Source organism: Hyperolius riggenbachi, chromosome 2 (genome assembly GCF_040937935.1).
Source record: "Hyperolius riggenbachi isolate aHypRig1 chromosome 2, aHypRig1.pri, whole genome shotgun sequence".
Lineage (NCBI taxonomy): Eukaryota > Metazoa > Chordata > Amphibia > Anura > Hyperoliidae > Hyperolius > Hyperolius riggenbachi.
The window spans coordinates 205,370,605-205,398,530 of NC_090647.1; the positions used below are offsets into that span (position 1 = coordinate 205,370,605).

The 27,926-nt window shown below is 43.1% G+C and overlaps 1 long non-coding RNA gene across 1 annotated transcript in view; it reads left to right on the plus strand.

Annotated features, from left to right (window-relative positions):
• The first annotated feature begins 14,743 nt into the window (after nucleotides 1-14,743).
• Nucleotides 14,744-27,926, plus strand: part of LOC137544211 (uncharacterized) — a 51,982-nt gene continuing 38,799 nt past the window's right edge. Inside the window, exons 1-4 of the long non-coding RNA XR_011025783.1 lie at nucleotides 14,744-14,920; nucleotides 17,595-17,704; nucleotides 18,923-19,014; nucleotides 22,826-22,894. This is a non-coding gene — a long non-coding RNA (uncharacterized lncRNA). The remainder of the gene's footprint in view (nucleotides 14,921-17,594; nucleotides 17,705-18,922; nucleotides 19,015-22,825; nucleotides 22,895-27,926) is intronic.

Sequence of the window (27,926 nt, forward strand, 5' to 3'; positions counted from 1 at the left end):
AGAAAGAGGGACAAAGTCCTGAAAGAGGAACAAATATAGAGAAAAGAGGGACAGGGCTCCCAAAGAGGGACTGTCCCTCCAAAAGAGGGACAGTTGGGAGCTATGGATATAGCAGTGAGATCCTGACTGAGCTATTTTTAGCCAAGCTAACAGACAGAGCCGGGACAAGGTCCTCCAGCACCCAAGGCTGAGACATCAAAGTGCGCCCCTCCATCCCTCCCACCTCAGCCATAACAAACTGATTGCTATTAGAGTAACAGGCCCCCAACACCTTAATCTCTAGTTATCTGACTTGCAGTCAGAGCCACGTATTCCCTTACCTTATTTCTCTTTGCTTGAGTGAGTTGTGCGCCCCCTCCTACATAGCGCCCTGAGACTGGAGCCTCTCTCGCCTCTGCCTTGGCCTGGCCCTGCTAAGAGAACACAGTTTTGACTCAGTTTGAATTCCTCTACATCATGATGTCAAATAATAGAAAGTGTTTAGAGTCTTTTGGAGTATAACCAGTTCTATGTACTATTTTAATGTAGACAAGACAACAAGACACAGAACATTTATAACATTATCTCCTGGTGAACTCAAAGCAACTGAAGGTGTGCAGAGGGCCACCCTCCCACTGTGCAGGCGCAACTGAGCATGCACAAGTAAGGACAGTGCAAGCCCAGTAACTAATAAATATATTTTGAACACAGCTGCATATTTAGAAAGTTGTCTGTTTGATCTGCCAGTTCAGCAATTAGTAATATATTTTTCTTATCTCTGTTAATAGATAGTTAGCCAATAGAAGAACTTTAAATATGCAATATCTTAATGATTCGAAAAGCATTAACTGGGGATTTAGACCAGAACCCGACTTTATGATGTCAGGAGTAGAGATGGGCCGAACCTCCGATTTTAGGTTCTCGAACCCCGTTCGCGAACCTTCGCGGAAGGTTCGGTTCGTGGAAAAGTTCGCGAACCGCAATAGACTTCAATGGGGATGCGAACTTTGAAAAATAGAAAAAATTATGCTGGCCACAAAAGTGATGGAAAAGATGTTTCAAGGGGTCTAACACCTGGAGGGGGGCATGGCGGAGTGGGATACATGTCCAAAGTCCCAGGGAAAAATCTGGATGTGACGCAAAGCAGCGTTTTAAGGGCAGAAATCACATTGAATACTAAATTGCAGGCCTAAAGTGCTTTAAAACATCTTGCATGTGTATACATCAATCAGGGAGTGTAATTAGAGTTCTGCTTCACACTGACACACCAAACTCACTGTGTAACGCACCACAAACAGCTGTTTGCGTAGTGACGGCCGTGCTGGACTGATGCGCAACATGGCCAGAGTGCAGGCCGTGGCAGTTTTCCAGCCCATATGGTCGCCGGGCTGTGGTAGCTCAATGATAGAACAACGGTGACTGTCCAGCTGATCAAATTTGGTCTATCCACAATGAAGTCTTATTATCTTCTTGTATATAGGTAGGCATAGGTAGGAGTCCCAGTATAGGTAGGTAGGCATAGGTAGGTGTCCCAGTAGTTAGCTAGGCATAGGTAGGAGACCCAGTATAGGTAGGTAGGCATAGGTAGGTGTCCCAGTAGTTAGCTAGGCATAGGTAGGAGACCCAGTATAGGTAGGTAGGCATAGTCAGGTGTCCCAGTAGTTAGCTAGGCATAGGTAGGAGACCCAGTATAGGTAGGTAGGCATAGGTAGGTCCCCTAGTATAGGTAGGTAGGTAGGTGTCCCCATATAGGTAAGTAGGTGCCCCAGTAGTTAGGTAGGCATAGGTAGGTGTCCCAGTATAGATAGTTAGGCAGGGCCTGGCTGGCACAGTAATAACAATTACCAAGGTCCAGCTGCAACAGATAGGGCTGTATAATGTCAGTGAGCAACACACACAAAAAAACACATCTGGAAAACATTAGCTCTCAAAAGAGCTGTTGAGGGGTGCTATTTTAGCAATAACAATCAGCCAGGAGCAAGCCAAGACCAAGAGCCTAACTAATCTTTCCCTAGGAGAACAAGTCTGCAGCAGCTGTCCCTAGTCTGCCTCTAGCAGGCACACGAGTGAGTGTAATGGCCGGCAAGCCTGCCTTATATAAGGGGGGGGGGGTGGGCTCCAGGGCTTAGTGTAGTCTAAATGGCTACAATGTGCCTGCTGACTGTGATGCAGAGGGTCAAAGTTGACCCTCATAGTGCATTATGGGGCAAATCGAACTTCCGCAAAAGTTCGCCTGGTCCAGGCAAACGCAAACCACCGAAGTTCGCCTGGAACCATTCGCCGGCGAAACCGTTCGGCCCATCTCTAGTCAGGAGCAACCCAAAGGATTTGAGTAAAAACATTTTTTTACTGGAGTTGATGAGCTGCATGTTTTACAAGTTGTTCTCAGTGAACCTGAAGATGGAGCAAGGTAGGGTAAGAAAATATAGTCTGCTTACTCCAAACAGGGTACAGTATATGAATACCTTGGAGCTTTCAGAAAATCACAGCTAATCACACATTTAAATTGAAAATAATGTTTAGATCGAATCCCACAATTACTTGAATGGTACTGATGAATGTGATGTAGTTTATTTTTCTCTTTAATGTCACTAGCTTGTGTATCCCCTAAAAGATGAACCATAGTAGAAAGTATTACATTATTCAGGATACCCATTTTTACCTTAAAGGACAACTGACTTGAGAGGGATATGGAGGCTGCCATATTTGTTTTCCTTTTAAACAATGCACATTGCCTGGCTGCCCTGCTGATCCTCTGACTCTAATACTTTTCGTCACCCTGAACAAGCATGCAGATCAGATGTTTTATCTAAGTGTGACTGCATTTGTCGCATGCATGTTTCAGGTGTGATTCAGACACTACTGATGCATGAAAGATCAGCAGGATGCCAGGCCACTGGTATTGTTTAAAAGGAAATAATATGTCAGTCTCCGTATGTCTCTCAGGTTGGTTGTTCTTTAACCTCCCTGGCGGTTAATTTTTTTTTGCCAAATAGGCAAAAATCCTTATTTTTTTTTAAAAAAATTGTTTCATGTAAAGCTACCAGAGTGGTAGCTACATGAAACACCACTAGAGGGCACATGTGTCCCTCTAGTGCGATCGTCGCCAGCATCAATAGCAAACAGGGGAATGCGTATATAACGTGCTCCCCTGTTTGGCTTCTCCTGTCGCCATGGCGACGATCGGAATGACATCATGGACGTCAGCCGACGTATTGACGTCAGACGCCTCCGATCCAGCCCATAGCGATGCCTGGAACTCATTGGTCCGGGCAGCGCAGGGCTCTGGCGGGGGGGACCCTCTTCTGCCGCTGCGTGCGGGCGATCGCCGCAGAGCGGCGGCGATCAAGCTGTACGCGCGGCTAGCAAAGTGCTAGCTGCGCGTACAGCACTTTAAATGGCCCAAATCGCCCCACCAGGGGCTAAGATATCTTCCTGCGCGGCATAGCCCGAGCTCAGCTTGGGCTTATCGCCAGGAAGGTTAATCAGCCTGGTTTCATTGTCAGAAATTATTCTTATGTCTATATATTGATGTATATTTGTATGTAACCCCCACCCTCCCAGTGATGCTTAGCCTAGGCTATGATGTCATGTGACCTTCTGACGCAGAGCAGTCAGATCAAGTGTTATTTCTACTCACTTACAGCAGAAAAAAAATCCACAGTGATCAACTTGCTAGCACCCAGCAGCAAAGATGCCAGCAGTTCTGATAAATGTAAGTTCTCCAGTACCAGCAGCCTCTGGCCCCTGAAGGACCGGAGACTGCTAATACCAAAAACGGGGCTTACCGACATCTCACCACACGGACCCTCCTCTCTCACTGCTCACCCGTCGCTGTAGTCCACTCACTCTGCCATCACTATGACAGCAGAGCTCAGTCAGCCAGGGAGATTGAAATCAGCAAGGTCTGGAAGCTGCTAAGAATGTAAATTAGGGTGAGGAAAGATTTTAGAATGGGCAAACACTGACTGAATAAATATTGTAAAAGAATAAGCAGTTTTATTAATTAAGATATATTCAGTAAAGTTCCTCTTTAAAAGGACACAGCAGGGGCACTGGGTATGCTTTTAATCATACTCCGTCTACATGAGGAGGACTATAAGCTTACCGGCCCCTCTCTTAATCCCTCTGCGTCCAGGTATGCCCGCTCTCAATTCTATTGAAACCACGACTCCTACAGAAAGTCTAGCTGTGACCCGGAAAATGACGGGTCCTTACAGTGCATGAGCAGCATGTGTCTCCTCTAATTTCTTCCTCCCCTCTGCCACGTGGCCCGCGTCATAGTTCAGTACACGGAACCATGATGTGTGGCAGAGGGGAGGAAGAATTTAGAGGAGACACATGCTGCGCATGCGCTGTAAGGACCCGCAGACATCATTTTCTGTGTCACGGTGCGTCTTTCTGTAGGAGCCATGGTTTCAATAGAATTGAGAGCGGGCATACCGGGATGCAGAGGGATTAAGAGAGGGGCCGGTGAGTGTATACTCCTCCTCATATAGACGTGGGTATGCTTCAAAGCATACCCAGCACTCCTGCTCAGTGTCCCTTTAAGACCCACATCAATGCTAAAGCATAACTGTCTCTAAAACTCATTACATTTTTTCCTGTTTATTGATATTTGTTTTTATGTTCCATGCTGTGCTCACATAAGCCAGACACTCCGTTTTGAAAAGCTTAAATCATACATATTATTTTATGGCAATGGCTAAGCATATCTGATTATTTAATGTGTACTTGAAATAATTTAAAGGTAGCTATGAATAAATAAAAGCAATTTCTACCTGCTATTAAAATAGCAGGCCATGTAACTGACCAGGCAGGTTTAGCACAGCATCCCTCAAATCAAATGACAGACTTTACTAAAACTAAGCAGGGTTATGAATCTCAAATCCAAATGAATTACAGAGCCTAAAAAAACAACTGTTGAGAAGCCAGGAGCAACAATGTGCTAATAAGAAATATTTAAATACAGCCAGTTTGAATGACTAATAGTGGGAAGAAAAATGCCGGCAAAACAATATTAATAATTCCATACAAGGCAGCAGTAAATTAGACGTACATAGGAAAATTACATTTCGCATTCCTAGCTGTACCAGAAGCTTGTAGCACCTTCAGCTGTTGATGAACCTATTTTACTGCTTCTTTACACTAATAAGACATTAAAGTGGGGCTCTACTCAAAGCTTGTTGTTATTCATTTGTGAAACGGGAAGGTGAGAGTTCCTGCTATATATTTTCTGCTGTCTGTGTCACAGCCAGTGGCTTTCTTCTCTCTTCCTGTCTGTGCCGGGTGCCATCAAATTATGAGGTTTTTTTTATTAATTAATTTATTTTAAGTATTTATATAGCGCTGACATATTACGCAGCGCTGTACAGAGTATAACGTCTTGTTACTAACTGTCGCTCAGAGGGGCTCATAATCTAGTTCCTACCATAGTCATGTGTCTATATGGTGTCGTGCATGTATCATAGTCTAGGGCCAATTTAGGGGGAAACCAATTAACTTATCTGTATGTTTTTGTGATGTGGGAGGAAACTGGAATGCCCGGTGGAAACCTACTCAGACACGGGGAGAACATACAAACTCCTTGCAGATGTTGACCTGGCTGGGATTTGAACCGGGGACCCAGCACTGCAAGGCCAATCTTCCCTGCTCTAACACGTGGTAATGAAGTACAGTAGAAAAGTGGGGAGGGATTAGAGTCATTATTGCTGCCTGTTCTCATTTTTTTAGCAGACTAATAGCTCTCTTTGAATTAAAAGGAGTCTGAAGTGAAAATATACAGTAAATAAAAAACAGATACTCACCTAAGAAGAGGGAAGGCTCAGGGTCCTATAGAGCCTTCCCGGTCTCCTCATGGTCCCCGCATTCTCCTGCAGGCTTGCCCGTCAGCAGTCTATGACGCATGGGTCATAGACTGCTCTCTTCCCGGTTGGGCTGGCTTAGTACTAGGGCTTCCAAAGATGGGCCGGTCCATACTGCACACATGCAAGTGCCCTCTCGCGCACTCACAAGTACAAGAACAAGTACAGAGCTGCCCGAGTACTCCCAAACACTTATGAAGCCTCCTGCAGCGGGAGATTTGAACCAGGGATCCAGGGATGGAACACGGGGCCAAGAGGAGAACGACAAGAACCCAGAGCCTTTCCTCTCCTTAGGTGGATATCTGTTTTTTATTTTTATTCTTACGTTAGATTCTCTTTAATATTTTTTATTTTTATGGTTCAGTCCAAAAAGGTCCGACAAGCGAGAAACTGTCACTTGCATGCCTGAAGGTTAACTCTTTCAGGGAGGAAAGGAAAAAAAGAAACACAGCTTAGTTAATATGCTTAGCACTGTCCATACACATGTTATTTCATCATGTCACGTATCATCTTCAGTACACTTTAAAAACATAGAACAGAATAGGCTGGACCTGTATTATTAAGGCAGCGGCCAGCTAAAGCTGTTCGTCATTGATTTACTAATGACAGCAGAAACGGTTGGTCAATAAATGCCGATTATTCTGGCTTTGCAAACAAATTCTGATAGTTAATCTCTAATCTCTGTTATACTGCTATAGTCTATACTGGGGGACCATGACATGCATTGTTTCCATTGCACATTTAGCTTTGCATTGCCTTTTTGTGTGAAAAAAAAGTCTTCCAATTTCTAGAGGGATGGAAAGGTACACTTGAATTAGATGTTCATAGGTCTGCTTAAAATTAATATAAATCACCATCTTGTGCAACCCTTTCAAAGTTCAGTTCAGCTAGAAGCTACTTCAGTGGGAGGTAAAATAAGCTTGTGTTTATAAAACTTGCCTGTCCACATTTTCCACATTAGAATGCCTGATCTTGATTTGTAAGGCCAACATTATGATTTGACACTAATGGACTTTGCATTTTTGAAGAAAACAAGGCTGATTGAGGCAGATAGATCACAGGAGTACAAATTCTCTATCTGCCACCTTCAAGAGTTGTCATAGTACCAGAGCTACGTTCGCATGGAGCCTATGGACATAAGAGAAAACAAGAACCTTAAATCCCACCTTCAATACATTGCACTCCTAAAGCCGTACCTGCGAAGAAATGATGTGAACGAACACTGTATGGAAGATAGATCAGTACAGGGAAATTTCCAGAAATAGTGGGTTTATTGCAAACAACTCCCAAATGAAGTTCCAATTGTTATATGAAACCCAGATTGTGATTGGTCGCTCTGGGGAATTGCTCATTTATGTTCCAGCTTTCCTTGTGCTAGTCTTGATAAATCTTGGTATGTTCATGCAAAGATGGTAAGCCACAGCCATTGGTGAAATACCTGCATTCTTTCAAAGCTGCTGTTTTTGGATTTGCTGACTCCGTCAGCTTAAAAAAAATGCAAGACCTGCTCCCTGTTATTCAGTCTTCTGCTCCAAATGAACACCTCCCCACTTGTTGGAAGTTGCCATACTGTTTGTTCTGCATCTTGTTTAATCTGGCTCCCTGTTTCTGTATCACTGTTCTAAACTCCAGCCCATTCTTGAGCTGCTCTGCTTGCCACCTGCCTCAACTTCTGCCTGTTCCTTGATCCCAATCATCTTTTTTTCAACCATGGAGAAAGCCTGTAGCTGGGCCATGATTTAATTGCTGCTGATCTTGACCTCAGCCTGTTGAATGGCTCTGCCTGTTTCATAATCAAGCTTTGCTTTGCTCAGTGGCACCTTTTACAAACGACTTTCCTTCCTTTACCAGATGGGTGCTTTTAGGCACTGTGCCCCAATGGCAGCTTTTAAACAAATTATTTGGCATCCAAAAGAGTCCTTCCAGGCCAGCTACTTACAATATACCTTTTAAATGAAATATGGAATAAGTTGCAAAAATTAGTCTGGTGACAATGTGAACACAATATGAAAGGAGAATTGGTGATGTAGACTGTGAGGAAGGTACAGTTATCAATGGACAGGCAGCAGCAAGGCTTGTAGAGATGGTGGCATGTGGCCAGACTTTGCAGTCATGTGAGGGTACTTCTTGAGAATAGGTGCTCCTCCAATAGTTGTGCCTGAAGGAAAGACCCACTTTTGATGTTTGTTGTGCCTAATGGTAAATCTAGCTTTGCATAGCACTATACCAGGCTTGGCACAAACATTAATTTTTGCAAAATCAGAAAACCTTCATATGTAGAATATACTTCATTAGTAGGAACCCTAAACTATTTTAGAGAATAACTGTAGTACATGGCAATAAACGTGTGATCAACACAGAAAAGTTATGTCTAGTGTAAATATGCAGATAAATATAAAATCTATTATAGAAATGTAAGCACTATAGAAATACAAACTGCTACAAAAACATCCTTTCTATTACATTTGTGTTACTAATTTTATTTTGCCTTGTAAAAAACAATATGTCATAATATCACTTCTTCTTCCATGTTCATCAGCAATGACTCTCATTTATTGATTATTCTGCAAGGTTATGCAAAATTGATTAGCTGGGCTATAAAGTTTTCCTCACCTTCAAAGTGTAAATAGGCGTTTATATTTTGCACTATGTTTGTTCTCCATAGCCATAGCTGAGTCGGTGTACATCTGGGAAAAGAGCTTGCAGCATACAGCCACCATAAGAAGTATTATTACATATTATTATTGATGTTATTTGTATTTTTTACAGCACAAATATCGTTGCATGGGGCTGTACAAGGAATCCAATACAGGGAAAAAGTACATGCAGTAATGTGTACATACTATAGCAATACAGACAAGACACAGACATACAGAACATTTGGTGAAATGTATAAAGTATACACAAGGATCATCTGGAAAGTAAAAAACGTTTCATTTGTTCAGTTAAAGCGGACCTGAAATCAGAACGTCCTCTCTGCTCTAAAAGATATGCAACAGCATAATAACCTTAAGCAAAAAACATTTCTTTGTTACAGCTGATACAAATCTTAAAATAAATCTGCACTGTTTCTACTTCCTGATTCATGGAAGCAGACATATTATTTACAGCCTGTGCTTTCAAATGGGCTAATCTGCCATCTCTGCCATAGGCAGTCATGTGACACAGGGGAGAGATCAAATTACAACTTGTCATTAGACACAAATGAGGGGGAATTAAACAGGCTAAACTCTCTAAATACACACAGGGTGCATTTCTCTATGTATTTCTTCAGTCCTGTGCAAGAGTTCAGGTCCACTTTAAGGAAATACTGCATTTATTTTATTTCAGACATGCTGAATCTTTCTCCACATAATCACCTACTTTATTTAAGCATTTTTCATATATTTTCACAAGGTTTTTTTTTTTATCCCTTTGTCCTAATCACCTATGATTTGGAGGGATGGAATGATTTGGAGAGATAGGGGATGAGGGAGGGAGAGGGTCATGTTAATGCTCCTGAACAAACAGTTACTGGTGTTCTGCAGTCACATGGCAAGCAGTGCAGGGAGAGAAGAGGTTAACCAGATAGATGCAAGTTAAAGGACAACTGAAGTGAGAGGAATATGGAAGCTGCCATATTTATTTATTTTTAAGCAATACCAGTTGCCCGGCTATCCTGCTGATCATTTGCCTCTAATACTTTTAGCCATATACCCTGAACAAGCATTTAACAGATCAGGTGTTTCTGATATTTTTTGTCAAATTTGACAAGATTAGCTGCATGCTAGTTTCTGGTGTGATTCAGACACTGCTGTAGCCAAAGAGATCAGGAGGACTGCCAGGCAGCCGGTATTGTTTAAAAGTAAATAAGTATGTCAGCCTCCATATACTTCTCAATTCAGGTTCAGTAAAGTATATCCACACACCCCTTCAGACTTCATCTTAGCTCTAAGGACATAGATATACGTACTCGGCAGCGATCACCTGCAATGTTACAGCAGTCAGCCTGAAAGTCAAGAGGAAATAAAAACTCTATACTGTTGATCTAACTTTAGTAGAAATTGACATCAGTTAAAAAGGTGTGCAACATACAAGATTTTCCTCCACCCTATATTCAAAGTTTAAACTGAAACGCTCTTTCAGTACATAGCACAACAATAACAAATATTAACCCAGGCATGGAAATGTTGGTCAAGGCTCTAAATAAAAGGTGAGTATTAAGAAATGTTTGTTGTTTGATAACCACATCCTTTAACATTACACAGCTCTTTTATCACTAAGTCAACTATGTAATCTACAAAAATAATTAAAGGAGTTCTGCTCTAAGTATGTATAAATAGTAGACTTTAACAACAGTGAAATCTATCTGACCGTGTTCCAGCTGGATGGGAATACTATGAAGCTTACCTCACTGATTCTATGACTAACCCTGCTGTGTACATATGATTGTGCAGTATTACTAATGACGGGTTTCGATACATCCCTGCCCAATTCCCTTGCATTTTCTGAGCTTAGAATTAAACTGTATTAAAACATTTTAGTTTTAACCTTTTCATTATAGAAGTCCGTAAGGTAAAATGGAAAGCCACCTTTTGGAAGAAAGGAATATATCACTCCAGGAAGACTCCTTGTGGCCCCTCCTCTTCTTCAATCCACAGTCATCTTCTCTCCCTCCCTGCTCTCAGGGCCGGATTTAGGCCAAGGCCCCTAGGCCATGGCCTAGAGCACCACAGGAGCAAGGGCACCAAAGCAGCAGGCTAAACTGGTGCAGCATTTGCAAACTTGCAAATGCTGCGATGCAGGGAGATCAGGCGGAGCAGCTAATTATAGAGCTAATAGATTTGGGCGCAGGTATCTTTTTAATGTTAAATATCGGTTTTGTCATTTTTCTTTCAACTTTGCACAAGTTTGGGCACCGTTACGAAATATAGAAATTTTACCAGAAACGATAAAGTACGATTGATAAATAGAGGTTTGTGAAACTAAATCTACACTTTGATTGTCTGATACTGTGTATGTTTATTACGATATTTCATGAGTATATGGATATATGTGGGTTATATCGATATATGTGACATTATGATAAAAAAAAGTGTAATGATGTAATTACGATAATAGGTCAATATATGTAATGTCACGAATATATCGATATATGTAGATTATATCTATATATGTGACATTACAATAAAAAATTATGTGTAATGATTCAATTACGATAATAGGTCATTATATGTAATGATTTATTTACGATAATATGTGTTACGATATTATCCTTCCTATGTGTAAAAGGGTGTTTATGCAGGGGAAGTGATTATGGTTAGAGATGGCCCGAACGGTTCCAGGCGAACTTCCGGTGGTTCGCGTTCGCCATGTAAGGGGAACTTTTCCGGAAGTTCGGTTCGCCCCCATAGTGCACCATTAGGGTCAACTTTGACCCTCTACATCACAGTCAGCAGGCACATTGTAGCCAATCAGGCTACACTCTCTCTTAGAGCCACTCCCCCCCTTATATAAGGCAGGCTCCGCCGGCCATTACACACACTCGTGTGCCTGCAATAGTGAGAGAAGGGACAGCTGCTGGCAGACTCTCATACGGAAAGATTAGTTAGGCTGTTATAGGCTTGTTAGCTTGCTCCTGGCTGATTCTTATTGCTAAAATAGCACCCCACAACAGCTCTTTTGAGAGCTAATCTTGTTTTTGTGATCATTTTTTTTCTGTGTGTCCCACTGACTCTTGTGTTGCATAGACAGCCTTGCTAATTCATACTGTGTGTGTGCCATTGCCAGGCTCAGCACATTCAGTGACTACCTGTGTGTGTGACAGCAGGTGCACATTGTAATACCCATTACTGCATATACCTACCTGATGTGTTCAGTGCACCCACCTCATCACTGCATATACCTACCTGTTGTATTCAGTGAACCCACCTCATCACTGCATATACCTACCTGTTGTGTTCAGTGAACCCACTTCATTACTGCATATACCTACCTGTTGTGTTCAGTGAACCCACCTCATCACTGCATATACCTACCTGTTGTGTTCAGTGAACGCACCTCATCACTGCATATACCTACCTGTTGTATTCAGTGAACCCACCTCATCACTGCATATACCTACCTGTTATGTTCAGTGGCACGCTTTGCGGATATTCATCGGAGAAACAACTTGCCAGTGAGACGCTTGATATGTGATAGCCCGACTCGCTGGAATTCGACCCTGGTCATGTTCTCTCGCCTGCTAGAACAGGAGAAAGCCGTCACCCTGTACCTGTACAATTACAATAGAAGGACATAATCTGGGGAGATGGGGATGTTGTGGCCCAACAACTGGACACTGATGCGAAATGCATGCAGGCTCATGCGTCCATTTGAGGAGGTGACCATCCTGGTGAGTCGCAGTGAAGGCACCATTAGACTTGCCCTCCATAACAGATTCTCGTTAAAGGATTTAAAGTTGATTCATTTCACATATACAGCAGGGCCTCGAAAGTCCTCCTGTATTGTTATTTTTGGTCACTACCTCGGGACGTGCATGCCTGCCTGCTGCCTTCCTTGGATGTGTAGTGGTAGCTATTTCTTAGGCTCCAACTCTGAATCGGAATCGAACCAGGATTCCCCAGCCATTACCCATGGTCAGTCACTCACAATGGCAGACTTGCCCTCCATAAGATTCTCGTTGCAGGTACTGAACAGCAAGCAGAACAAGTATTTAAAAAAATAGATGTAAGCTTTAACAATGGTAGAGAAAGAACCATTGAAAGTTGATAAGGCAGTCAGACATTACCTGACATCACTGAGTGAGGAAGAGCAATCTCGCCATGGTGCGCACCAGTCCAGCATGGCTGTCACTACGCAAACAGCTGTTTGCGGTGCGTTACACAGTGAGTTTGGTGTGTCAGTGTGAAACAGTACTCTAATTACACTCCCTGATCCATGTATACACATTCAAGAGGTTTTAAAGCACTTTAGGCCTGCAATTTAGCATTCAATGTGATTTCTGCCCTTAAAACGCTGCTTTGCGTCAAATCCAGATTTTTGGCGTCTATCCCACTCTTCCATTCAAAAACTCAGATCTTAGACCCCTTGAAACATCTTTTCCATCACTTTTGTGGCCAGCATAAGTGTTTCTAGTTTTCAAAGTTCGCCACCCCATTGAAGTCTATTGCGGCTCGCGAAAGTTCGCGAACTCAGTTCACAAACTGAAAATCGGAGGTTCGGGCCATCTCTAGTGGTTAGGCACCACTAGGGGGGTGGTTAGGGTTAGGCACCACCAGGGGTTTTTTAGGGTTAGGCACCACCAGGGGGGTGGTTAGGGTTAGGCACCACCAGTGGAGTTTTAGGGTTAGGCACCACCAGGGGAGTTTTAGGGTTAGGCACCACCAGGGGGTGGTTAGGGTTAGGCACCACCAGGGGAGTTTTAGGGTTAGGCACCACCAGGGGGGTGGTTAGGGCAGGGACGGATCTAGGGGGGGGGCAAGCGGGTCTCTTGCCCCAGGCGCAGTTTGTTGAATTCTTAAAAAGGCGGCAAAATTTGGATGGGGAATGGCAGTTTAGGCGCCAAAACCTGACCTTGCCCCAGGCGCAACTTGGGGCAACTTGGTCTAGATCCATCCCTGGGTTAGGGTTAGACACCACCATGGGGGTTTAGAGGTTAGGGATAGGTACAGGGAGGGTTTTGTGTCAGAGAAGGGTTAGGTATACTTAGGGTTAGGCACCACCATGAGTGGTTCGGGTTAGGCACCACCGGCGGGGTGGTTGGGTTAGGCACCACCAAGGGGGGGTTCTGTGTGAGAGTAGGGTTGGGTTAAGCTGTATTATTGAATTACATTATGATATTTAACATTATTATATTTTCGTTTTCAACTCACATCTGTTTTAAAAATGGTAATAATAATAATCGGAATTAACAATTTTACAAATACCATTAAATTATCGATATTTCTAAATTACGATATTTATTTCTTTTGCCGATAAAGCACGCCTAAATTTGACCGCAACTTTTTTAAATGTATGCAGATCAGGCGCTCGAGCAGGGATCCACTTTAATACAAAAATCTTTATTTCCTGACTTACAGAGGTAAAAGTTAAGGTGTGCGTGTCTCTCCCTATTGTTCTGAAGTGGTGCATTATGGGTCTTCTATCTCAGACAAGAAGAAGCAATCAAATGCAATAACCTTCACCATCTTTTGTAAGCAGGCTTCAGCGATAAAACACACACACACACACACACACACACACACACACAGGTCACACACACACACTTTACACACATGCACACACACACACACACACACACACACACACACACACACACACACACACACACACACACACACACACACACACACACACACACACACACACACACACACACACACACACACACACACACACACCACCACCACCACCACCACCACCACACACACACACACACACTACACACACACACACACACACACACACACACACACACACACACACACACACACACACACACACACACACACACACACACACACACACACACACACTAGTACTCTGCTGCTAGCTGCCTGTGCAGCATATATCTTGCTCTCTGTGCATGTTTGCATTGTGGCCGGCAGATATGGACTTGGGCAGCATTGGAGATGGAAAGGAAGAGGAAGCTTCTGCACTGGAGACGAGCGGAGAAATGAGTGACACTGATTGCTGCTGCGGTGTGAAGGCGAGCTGGCTACCTATACTGAAAGAGGGGGTGGGAAAAGGAGGGATTAATGGAGTCATCTGGCTACCTATACTGGAGGGAAGGGAGGAGGGGTCATCTCGCTACCTATACTGAAGGGAGGCGGATGGTGAGGCCCTGTTTGCACTTAATCAGTTGCTCTCAGTTATAACTGAAAGAACAACTGATTTTCAAAGTATCATGTTTCCCAATGGCACCTTTTACACTTTTCACAATGCACTGCTATGGAGAAGAAAAAAAAACGAGTACCAACTGATAAGTGTAAACGGGGCCTCACAGTGGCCTTGGGCGTTAAAGAGTGCAAATCCGGCCCTGCCTGCCAGTTAGTATCCATTCCCTGCTGCTTCTGGTTATTTTCACGGAATGAATGGTAGGTGGTAAGCTGCCCAGGCATACTTAGTTCAGGACAGCTGATAATGCCCAAACACATTATGCCACTAAACAGCTATGCAGGTTTTGGTGACACTTTAACCACTCTTCCATGGCTGTCCAGCTTTCCGCAATCAATCCACCCACCTGACTATCTATGCCCAACCCTAGCTTTCTCCTTATCATTAACCCCGTTCTGATGCCAAATGTTAACTTCTAACAACTAACCCTAACATCAACACTTAACATTAAATCATTAAATATATTTAGATGCTTAACCTGTCTCCTTAAAACAGAGCTAAACTCAAAACTTCCTCTCTGCTCTAAAAGATACGCAAGAGCATAATAACCTTTAAAGAAAAACATTTCTTTTTTACAGCTGATACAAATCCTGAAATAACTCTGCACAGTTTCTACTTCCTGATTTCTTAGAAGCAGACATATTGTTAACATTCTGTGTTTTCAATTGAGCTTATCTGCCTTACCTGCTGTGGTAGCCATGTGACACAAGGTTGAACAGGCTAAACTCTCTAAATACATACAGGGTGCATTTCTCAATGTTTTACTTCTGTCCTGTGCAGGAGTTCAAATCCACTTTAACATTAATTTCCGAATGGGCCATACTTACTGATGTTGCCAAATCCTTACCTCTCCATTCCCTATCCCCTAACATTTACCCTGCCTATCCTTATCCAATAACTCCAACTGATACTCATCTTTCACCACTAGAACTGAATCCAAACAAATCTTGACAGCTGACACATAAGCTATATCATAACCAAATACTGTCCCACAAATGGACCTGTCACAGCTGAGATATCCTCGCGACTGAGTAGCCTGCTTAGTGCCAACATAAGCTATGCTATGGATGGATATCAGTAATCAAATCAACAGCTTTAAATTTTGCATCTGGGCCCATAAGCCTGTAGGTACTCCACTGGGTATTCAATGAACTTATGGAGGTCTAGAACCATGATTATTCTGTGTGTGAACTAACTAAAACCTCAAAGTCCTTTGCATAAAAATGCACTGAAAAATACATGTTTTCCTTCTTAATACAAAAATCTTAATTTCCTGACTCACAGAGGTAAAAGTGATGGTGTTCGTGTCTCTCCCTACTGTTCTGAAGTGGTGCATTATGGGTCTTCTATATTGGACAAGAAGAAGCAATCAAATGCAATAACCTTCACTATCCTTGTAAGCAGGCTTCAGCAATAAAACACACACACACACACACACACACACACACACACCAACACCAACACCAACACCAACACACACACACACACACACACACACACACACACACACACCACCACCACACACACACACACACACACACACACACACACACAGACACACACCACCACACACAGAGACACAGACATCACACATACACACACACGCAGACACACACACACAGACACACACACCACCACCATACACACACCACCACACACACAGACACACCACCACACACACACACAGACACACACCCACCACACACACACCCATCACCACACACACATACACACACACATATTTATAGTTGTGTTCTTACTAAGGCCGTAGTATTAGGAGACAGGCAAACACCAGCTGAATTAAAAGTTTCATTTCAGCGATGTGCAATCAATCATGCAGGAAGATGTTTGGGAATGTTCTGTGAATCAAAAGGAGTTATCCGTATACCAAACAGTAACGTGTTGCCAGAAAGTTACATTAGAATGTCCTGGTCCTGGCTGCATTTGCTCATAGCTGGCGGCAAATTACAACAGAACTGTAATCTTTAATAACATTAAATTACGAAACGTCTTTTTATGGAAATCACAAAAGTTAAATATTTTCTTCAATAGAAGAGTGTTTCGCCTAGCAAACCCAATACAAATCTGCTAACAAACCACCAAGATATTCAAGAATTTTACCAGAAACTGCATATCTATGAGCAGCTCCAGGCTTTTCCTACCTTAAAGTGAACCTGAAGTGAAAATTTCATCAAGAGTTAGATACTTATCTTAGGAGAGGGAAGCCTCTAAATAGTCCAGAGCTTGGCAAATTTTAGGCGCCCCCCACAGTCCTAATGGTGGCCATTAATGATTCAATCTTTTTCATCCAATCTTACCATTGCTATGTAATATAAAGGAACTGCCTAAATCATCCATTTAATACATTCACTCAATTTAACCTTATACTACATAGATTTGGTAAAATTGGATGAAAAAGATTGGATCATTAGGGGCCACCTTAATATTGCTTCCCTCCTACATCCCTCCTTGCAGTGTCGTGAGCAGAAAGTAACCAAGGGTTGACACTCACCTACTCACCGCTTCCTGTGTCAGGACTTCATGGCCACAGCGTCACATGACACGCTGTCAGGACACGCCAGTGTGTAAAATGCTGACTCAGCCTGATGGCATCTCATGTGACGCTCTGTGGCCAAGGAGACCAGCTGCAGGAAGGGGCAAGTAGGTGAGTGTTAGCCCTTGGTTTCATTAGGCTTGCAACTCTGCAGGAGGGTGGGAGTAGAAGAATCCATCGCCTGCTGGCGGGCCAGGTTTGCAGCACACCAGCCCACGAGTCATAGTTTGCCCAGCGCTGGGATAGCCCCCTGCAAGAGTACGGTCTGCGTCTAAGCTGTAGCATGGAGCCACTCAAACACAAATTTTCCTACTTTTCAGGCACAGACAGGAATCATGGAAGTGCAGTGCATACATGAAGGGGACCTGGGGAGAAGCAGTGGGGTTGAGGAATCATAGAAAGCCCCATCCAGAGGCTTCCCCCTACCTCGGTAAGTATCTAACTTTTCTTTTTTTTTATCACAGGTTTGCTTTAAACTCAGAAATGATACCCCCCCCCCAGCCCCCACAAACACACACACACACACACACACATACACACACACACACACACACACACACATACACACACACACACACACACACACACACACACACACACACACACACACACACACACACACACACAGTATTATTGTATTACTGGTGTTCCTCTTAACTACAGCAGTAATCAGTACTGCCCTGATCCTTTGTAGCTGGTGTCTTTCCACTACCCCCTGCATGATTTATGTAACTTCGCTCAGCCTTGTATCTGCATCTCTACGTCCCTTCCTCCTATCATTGTTCCTATACTATTGTGTTCCTTGTTGTTTATGCTAACCCATCTTACTATAATAAGTGACTCCTCCTCTGCAGGTAAAAATTCCTCAAACTTCCCCCTGTAGTTTCTGTGCCCTTATAATACAGTAGTTGTTTTGCCTCCTCATTTATTTTCTGCTATGTGCATGCAGTTCTAATATTACAAGGCCAAAGTACCAACCACATACCCAATGTGTTGCTCCTTAGTGACTTTATTTAGAGGGAATCACTTTCCTAACGCTATGATGAAATGGTAACACAAGAACCCAAGAACCCTGTGCTGTAAGGTATTTAACACCAATATCATCAAAGACTTAAAGCGTTATTGTCACCATAAAAAATCAAATTTCAACAGCAACTGGTCTGAGTGTATTAAGTGATAAAGATGCTAATCCTGCATTCAAAACTTGCAAAACTTTTTCTGCTGTTATGGTTTGGAGTTATTACATACTTTAGGAGCATTGGCCCTAGTGCCATACAGTGCCAAAAAGTGCCAAAAAGTTGAATGCTGGGAGTTTTTTTTATCTATAATATATTCCTCCTCTTCCATTTATTTCCCTGCCTAGCTGATCACTTGTGTTTACAAGCAAGGCTGAGGTGACTCATTGATTGGATGTGTAAATAAAAAAAAAGACTCTGGGAGGAGGGCAGCTAATGAATACACAATGAGCAAGAGAAGGGAGGGGGGGAAACAAGAGTCAGGGAGGATATGATGTAAGCATTAGCTTGGCAAGATGGCCACTGCCTTCCTTTGTAAAATTCACAGGAATCATTACGTGGATAGCACAATACATCTGTTATGTAAGTAGAAGTAGTATTTATCTACTTATATATGTGTTTTCTATTTCTAGGTTAGCATGGGTGTCGCTTGTTCTTTAACAGCAGGAACAGTAATTCCTTCAGAGATACAACACCAATACACACCCAGATGTTCAAATAAAAAGTAAGTATTCCCAGAAATTGTTGCACGCTGGCATAGAGGATAGCACTCTCACCTTGCAGTGATGGGTCCCCAGGTAAAAACGGAGCCTGGACACTATCTGCACAGAATTTCTGTGTTTTCCCCATGCTTGCATATATATTATCCAGGCCCTCCAGTTCCTGTACACATTACAACAGCGTATAGATAGGTTAACTGGCTCTCTCACAAAATTGGCTTTAGACTGTGATATGGACAAATGACTATGGTAGGGATTTGATTGTGAGCCCCACTGAGGGACAACTAATGTCAAGACTATATACTACATAAAGCACTGTAGTTAGATGTGAGCGCTATATAAATACTTAATAAATAAAAAAATGTTCTTGTTTGATAAAACAATGTATGTGTTGTTGCAGCAGGAAAGAGACAATTTTAATTTTTAGATCCCCCACTTCTTCCACATATCTGCTATAAAACATAATTTTCAGCATTTTTTGTTGTTGAAGGCATTTCACCGGAGCACATTAAATATACATTATTCCAAGGACATCCAAAATTTTCTAAAGCAATCAATCACCTGTCAAGTTTGTCAAAAACGAGTGACGGCGATTTTCCTTTCGCTGTGTGTCTCTTTATGATGTGCAGCTTGTATCTTTAATACATTTCACTCAGAATTACCCTATCAGTTATGTGGCAATACACTAGGCATTGGTGACACAAATCCCTTAATTGTATGGAAAATGTACTTTGTTAAAATGCACCTGTTGGGCACAGATAGACAACGGTAATACTTAATGCAGATGGCTTTTTTCCTTTCGTATTCGTATTAAAATAATCCTGATGCATGAATACACAGCAACAAAAAAATGGTAGCAGGCAGGGAGGGTCTAGGAAAAAGGGAGAATTGTGAGAAAAGATAGACAAGATAGTATTGATGACTCCCATGAATGTGCTAGAAGCCACAATGTTGAAAGATGTCAACTTCAATCAGGATGTGGATGAGCATATGAACGGCGTGCCTGTGATTGCGATTTGTATGTCCTGATATGTAGGTGATAAGAGACTCAGCTAAAAAGGAATACAACAGAGGGAGCATTCAGCGCTATCTATGTTGTTTTATTTCCATCGAAGAACACCAAAATTGTAGTTCCTACATAATGACTTTCTTTCTGTCCCCCTCATTCCAGCTGTAAATGAATGACTTCTAAAGTCATTTTGAAACTGAGGCATCTAGGCTTAAAGAGACACTGAAGCGAAAAAAAAAATATGATATAGTGAATTGGTTGTGTACTATGAATAATTACTAGAAGATTAGCAGCAAAGAAAATATTCTCATACTTTTATTTTCAGGTATATAGTGTTTTTTCTAACATTGCATCATTCTCTAATATGTGCACATTACACAACACTCAGTATTCAAAATGAGTCTTTCAGAGCAGTCTGTGAAGTAATGACCTCTCCTCTAGCAGAGGAAAAGTAAATAGTCCAGGAACAGTTGAGATAATGAAAGTCAGATAACAGCCCTCTCCACGACTAACTTAGTCGGAAAGCTTAATGGCTTGTTTGCATAGAGATAACAACTTTAGTTTCTCAACTCTTCCTGTACTGGAAACAATTACACTGATGTATCTGATCTTAATGTTTTATTTCTTAGCTGTGCTACACATACAAATCATAATATCAGCATTTTTTTTTCGCTTCAGTGTCTCTTTAATAGTACCAGGATTTCTGTTTGTAAAATAATTCAACTCCATATCATCAATATAAAGACTCTTTTTGTATATACAATAAATATACATTATATTGTATTTATGCAACATTATTAATTGTTATCACTGATTGGAATTGGAATTAAAAATTGGAATTAAAAGAGACATTAGATGCTTTATATGTCCTCTATCTCTGCATATAGCCGTTAATTTTCACAGTTGGGTGGAGTAGTTTTTTTTTAGTATGGAGTATTTATTAAATATGTAGCTGAAATATGAAGCTGAAATTTGTACCTATTTGAGGCACAATGAACAATGGGCACAATTAACTGAGCATAGTAGAATATTGGTAATTGTACTGATATTCTACTACCTACTGCTATGTGTAGTAAAATATTGGTAGTGCAATCCATAATTTTCTATAGTCCTATGTTATCCTATTCTCACACTAACCTTCCCTGCATCCATGACTAATGCTGTCCTACCCCTTACCTATACCTAACACTAACCTCTCTCCTGCCTACACCTAACACTAACCTCCCCCTACCTACTCCTGTACATAACACAAACCTCCCTCCTAGCTACACCTAACCTCTCTCCTACCTACACCTAACACTAACCTCCCTCCTACCTACTCCTATACATAACACAAACCTCCCTCCTGCCAACATTTAACACTGTCCTATCTCCTACCTACTGTCCTATCCCCTAGCTACACCTAATACTAACCTCCCTCCTACCTACACGTAACACCAACCTCCCCCCCCCCCCACCTACTCCTATACACAACACAAACCTCCCTCCTACCTAGCACAGACCACCCTCTTACCTAATCCTAACACTACCCCCCCCCCTCATACACACACACACACACACACCTACAACTACACCTAACAGTAACCTTCCTCCTACCTACACGTAACACTGATCTCATTTGCTGGTACAAACAGATAATTTCCTGAGTTGAGCAACTTTTATTTCATTTCAGCACGTGCCGGGGTCTTAAATATGATATGATCTATAATTTAATTATACTGTATGTACTGTATACATACAAATATTTTCAGTTCATTGCTATCAAAGGACTGATATTAATGTGATCAGGAGTAAAATACTAAAACCAAAAGGATACTTTCCACTCTCTGATGGGTTTTGGTTGTGTGTAAGTCCAGTCTCAGTGCATGCATGTGTTTGGCCAGCCTTATAAAAGCCAAACACCTCCTTGCCTACTGCCAGACCAAAATATCATTTCAAATAAGATCTGATTCCCAGCCCCAGCCTTTTCATGTCTGAAAAGCCCCATCAGTCTAATTTGTGTCAAATTATATGTACAGTAAAATGGCCCAATTTGCTTGATGGCTGCCTTGTTAGGAATACCAATCCTGTTAAAGTAAATGGCAAGAAACAATTTAAGAATTTAAGCATTTAATATGAATGAGGTTCCTAAAGCTATGATTATTTCTTGTCACTTTTCTCTGTTAGTATATTGTTCCTTTTCAGTAAAGGTTCAGGAAGTAGATGTAAGTCTGGGTGCCCAGGAAGTTGAGAATATCTTTAACAATGTCTTTTCTTTCAGCACTGTAGACTTGATGCCGAGGAGTATATTTTAACCACTATAGTATAGCACAATATTTCCTCCCTGAGTGGTTATTATAAAGCCTTGTTATACTTCACATACACACTTTCCAGGTTATTGTGTTTTGAGGAAAGCTTTTCTCGATTTCCTCTAGTTGTATCAGGATGCTGTGTAGCAGGAAATTGTTCCTGCCACAGAGTCCATTGTAATATGTGGAAAGCTGAATTTCACCAGGTAACAATCTTTAGGCTTGTGTCAAAGGCTTGAGAGAAGTGCAGGTCAGTCATCGGTCACTGCGTTCTCTACAAGCTGTGGTAGTGTGACAGACGTAGCTACAGATCATGTATGCCGCTGCTGACGACTTCCCCTCTGTGATTCTTTTAACGTAATGAAAACAATGTACAAGGCAATCTACAAGACGAACAAGAAGTCAACATCTTTTGGCTAAAGAAACATTTTGTATTTCATTGTCATTACATGGACAGTGTTTAATGTGTGTATTTAACCCAGAAGGACACCGCACATTTTATCTTTTATTTACTTCCAGGGCTTTTTTATTCCAAGTCTGGTTTTGTGGAAAAGTCACGGAGGCCTTTGGCCTAGAATGGTAAAAAAGGTAAATATATTAAAAAATGTAATGACCAGTGCATTGGCCACTGTTGATTTGGGTGCTAAATATTACTGAACTGCAGTTTTGTTAAACAGAAGACGAAAAATTATCTCCTAGGAGACAAAGGGGGAAAGAGGCTCCCAGGATATGATAAAACTGTGTTAAAACAGATAAAAGGAAAAAGTGAGATGGCTCATCTTAATGCTGACAGTTTGTGTGAGAACAACAAATTTTATTATGCACTGGCAATGTGTTTCGTGGGTCTATGCCCACTTCCTCAGGTCAAATAAACATGCCAGAGAAGTAACTGAGCCAGAAGAAAGAAGAATTGCGCAGACATAAACAACTTTCATTTACAGGCCAATATCTTCAAAAAAAATCCTTTCCTAAACTTCTCATCTGCACAGCAAAAAGAGAGCCTGATTACTGGACTAGAGATGGCCCAAACGGTTCAACCATGGCCGGCCTTTGACCTGAGTGACCAGAGCGATCGCTCAGGGCGCTGGCTCCAGGGGGGCATACGTAATGTGCATTCAACCGGCCCTGCCTGCATTTCTACCTGCTGGCTGCGGGCTCCGGGTCAGGCTGTGGCTGCTGCGAGTGGTAGCTCTACCCCCTGGTGCCGCTGGGGGTGATGGGGGCAAAGACTCCAGGAACCTGCTGCTGCCTCTTGCTGAGTCTGTGTGAGCCGTACGTGCCAGTAGCGCCACCCTTCGCTCACAGGCAATGTCTGCACTGCACACTAGTCAGAGAGAGATCTGCTTGTCACTCCTGACTCCTGGCCACCTTCTGTCCCCAGCTACAAACAGAAAAGTAAGATTCCCCAACTGCCTTCCAGTTGGGGAAGGGGGGGTGCCTATATATGCTAAAGGGGGATCTGCTTGTATACTGTCCACCATTTACCTGCCTAGCTATATACACTAAAAGGGGGATCTGTTTATATATACTAAAGAGGGGATCTGCCTATATACACTAAAGGGGGGGGGTGTCTGCCTATATACACTAAAAGGGGGGGATGATCTGCTTATATACGCTAAAGGTGGGAATCTGCTTATATACACTAAAGGGGATCTTGCACATGGGCGTGTGTGTGTGCATGCGTTGAGGATGAATGGGGGGGCACCATAATCTGGTTACGCTCAGGGTGCTGTGAAACCTAAGGCTGGCCCTGGGTTCGACCGCAAACTTATTCGGGCGAACTTCGGTGGTTCGCGTTCGCGGTGAACTGCAAACTATATGCAAGTTCGACCCGCCCCCTATACTACATCATTAGGGTCAACTTTGACCCTCTACATAACAGTCAGCAGACACAGGGTTGCCAATCAAGCTACACTCCCTCCTGGAGCCCTCCCCTTATAAAAGGCAGGCAGCTTAAGCCTTTTCACTCACTCGTGTGGCTGCTGTAATTAGAGAAGGGAGAGAACCTGCTGTAGACATAGGGGAAGCTTAGTTAGGCTCTTGTTAGGTTTGTTAGCGTGCTTCTTGCTGATACTTATTGCTAAAAAGTACCCCCAACAGCTCTTTTGAGAGCTAATGTTGTTCTTGTGATCTATTTTTTTTTTGTGTGTGTGTCCCACAGACACTTGTGTTGCATATACAGCCCTGTCAGTCAGTCGCAGCTGGCCCTTGGTAATTCCTACTGTGCCACTGCCAGGCCCAGCACATTCAGTGACTACCTGTGTGTGTGATAGCTGCACATTTGTAATACCATTCACTGCATACCTACCTGTTCAGTGCACCTACCTATGTGAGCGCACGCAGTGTTATATACCACCTGTCACTGCACCTGTTCACGGTACCTGTTTATGTGACAGCTGCACATTTGTAATACCAATCACTGCATACCTACCTGTTCAGTGCACCTACCTACGTGAGCACACACAGTGTTATATACCACCAGTCACTGCACCTGTTCCCGTTACCTGTGTGTGTGACAGCTGCACATTTGTAATACCAATCACTGCATACCTACCTGTTCAGTGCACCTACCTACTTGTTATATACCACCAGTCACTGCACCTGTTCACGGTACCTGTGTGTGTGACAGCTGCACATTGTATTGATACCAGTCACTGCATACCTGTTCACTGCACCTGTGTGACTGCACATTGTATTAGTCAAGTCAGTGCATACCTTTCACTTCATCCCCCCAATATGGGCAAAACAGGCAGAGGCAGAGACAGGCCACCCGGCGGCAGGTCTGTTCGAGGTCGTGCTGTCATGATTTTGTGTGGCCCTGGATCAAAGTGCAGTGTTCAGAAGGCGCGTGCCATCAACTCCCAAGATTTTCAGGATGTAGTTGACTATTTAACACTGAACACTTCATCTTCCTCAGCTTCCGCACGGAAGCGTGACACATCTTCCTCCTCCTGCTCTGATTCTGGCTCCCCACTTAACAATCAGTCGGCCGCCACCACCACCAAAGTGCCCTCACCCCAGGGCTCAGCGGTGTGAAAACATTTTTGTGTGTCTGCCTCAGATGAGAGCAGTGTCATCTGTACTCTCTGCCACCAAAAATTGAGCCGTGGAAAGACCAAGACCCGCGTAAGGACAACTTCCTTACGAAGGCACATGATGACAAAGCACAAACTGCAATGTGATGACCACCTGAGGAAAAGCAGCACAGAAAAGCAAAGCCACACACCGCAGTGGAAGATACCAGGCCACAATTATTTCTCAAAAAAATGTGATACCCAAACTGTACCGTGATGTTGAAAGGCAAGTGGTGTCATCTCTGGCACACAGTGTTGGGTCAAGGGTCCATCTGACCACTTGGTCTGCAAAGCACGGTCAGGCCTGCCCGAAGACTAAGTCAGTCCCCACACACAGCATCTCTGCCTGCATGCAATGTGACTGCCTGCCCTAAGACTAAGTCGGTCTCCACACAGCATCTCTGCCTGCATGCCACTTGACTGCCTTCTCCGCCACCACCAACAGGGTCCAGGACTCCAGGCGGATTCCTGAATTTTTTAATTTTCTGGGGCGTATACATGCCTGCCTAATTTTTCTGGCTGCACTGCAGCTTCAACAACAAACAAAAGGCATGTACATGTGTCAATTCCCCTTCGTGATCATTACGTTGCCGCGGTAAACGGGCTTGAGTATAACAATGAAGTAATGACCGCCAGCTATATGAGTGTCTCTGGGGGGGGAGGGGGCACACCCAAAATAATAAGGTCCTTGCTTCATTGTGGACAGACCAAATTCGATCAGCTGGACAGTCACTGTTCTGTCATTGAGCTACCACAGCCCGTTGACCATATGGGCTTGAAAACCGCTATCACCTGCACTCTGCTCATGGTGCGCACCAGTCCAGCACGGCCGTCACTACACAAACAGCTATTTGCTGTGCGTTACACAGTGAGTTTGGTCTGTCAGTGTGAAGCAATACTCTAATTACACTCCCTGATTAATGTATACACATGCAAGATATTTTAAAGCACTTTAGGCTTCCAATTTAGCATGCAATGTGATTTCTGCCCTTAAAACGCTGCTGTGCATCAAATCTGGATTTTTCCCGGGGACTTCTGGCATGTATCCCACTCCGCCATGCAAAAATTTAGGCGTTAAACCTCTTGAAACATCTTTTCCATCACTTTTGTGGCCAGCATAAATGTATGTAGTTTTCAAAGTTTGCCTCCCCATTGAAGTCTATTGCGGTTCGCCAAAGTTCGCACGAACTGAACTTTTGCGAAAGTTTGCTTTCAAGGTTCGCAAACCGAAAATCGGAGGTTAGAGCCATCTCTAGTCTATACTGGACCAAAAAACCCTACTTGTTCCTCACTCAAAAGAAGAAGAAACACTGGAGAACAAACCTGCATTCATAACCTGAGTGTAGCTGGGTTTGTATATCTCCACCTGCCTGCAGTGGTTGGTTGCTCGGTTGCAACCCTCCTTGTAAGTATTCCATTGCTAAAATACCTGATACCACTTATTGTTTTGACATACTGCACCATCGGGGCTCCTGTTGTCACTGTGCTTTTTCTTTATAGGGAGCTCTCTGATCACCCCCCTTCCCCCCATTTTCACATCTCCTAGGAGCAAACATAGGAGAAAAAGTGAATTGAATAAGGGCCCCAGACTTTAGCTCTCCTAAACCTTATTGGAAGGGAACAAAATAGCAGCAGAACAAACCGACAAACCTGTGAACTTTCAGCCTGCCCTTTGCAGGGCAGTTTCTAGGCTAAATTGCACCCAGGGCGAGGGCGTAAAAATTGTGCCACCTACCCCCTACCCCCCACCCCCGTGGACTAGCGAACCCTAATGCTGGGAATACACGTTTCGTTTTTGCCTTCGTTTTAGCCTTCGATTCGTTCGGTAAACGAATCGAGTGTTGAAAACGTATGTGAAAATAGTCATAATCTCATTATAGTTTCGATTAATAGACCCCAAAAACGAACGACTAGTGATCGAACATGTTTGATATTATCTCTCTTTATCCATCTAATCGAGCTATTGGTAGGCTTGATGGCTGTTCAGATCGATTATATATTCGTTTATGCCGTCCGTCCCTGTACTACGTTTCGTTTCTTTGCAGCCTTCGATCATTGGAAAAACTAAACCATCAGAATCGAAAAAAAAACGAAACCGTGGGTGGTGATATTAACCGTACGGTCGATTATTTCGGGATCGAAAAGGACAAAAGGCACAATCGAAACGAAGGTTTAAACGAAGGCAAAAACGAAACGTGTATTCCCAGCATTACTCTTTAGGGACAGTCTCACAGCCACAGGTCACAAGTAGATCTGCCTACTTACTAGTTGCCAGGTGCTCATCCAGGAGAAAGCAAGAACCAGGAAAGCACACCGGCAAAGAGAGCCCGGAAAGCCGACTTCTCCATGGGCGCCGCACACTGACAGCCTGCAGTACCACTACAGGACATCAGGTGTCATCACACGGTGATAACGTAATAATGACTTGACGTCTGATGCAGGCAGCCTAGGAGGAGTCAAGGAAGGTGATTCAGCTAGTAATCTTCTTCTTACATTTAGCTGCACCGCACGTCACCAGCTCCCTGTCGGTTATATCCTTCTGCCTG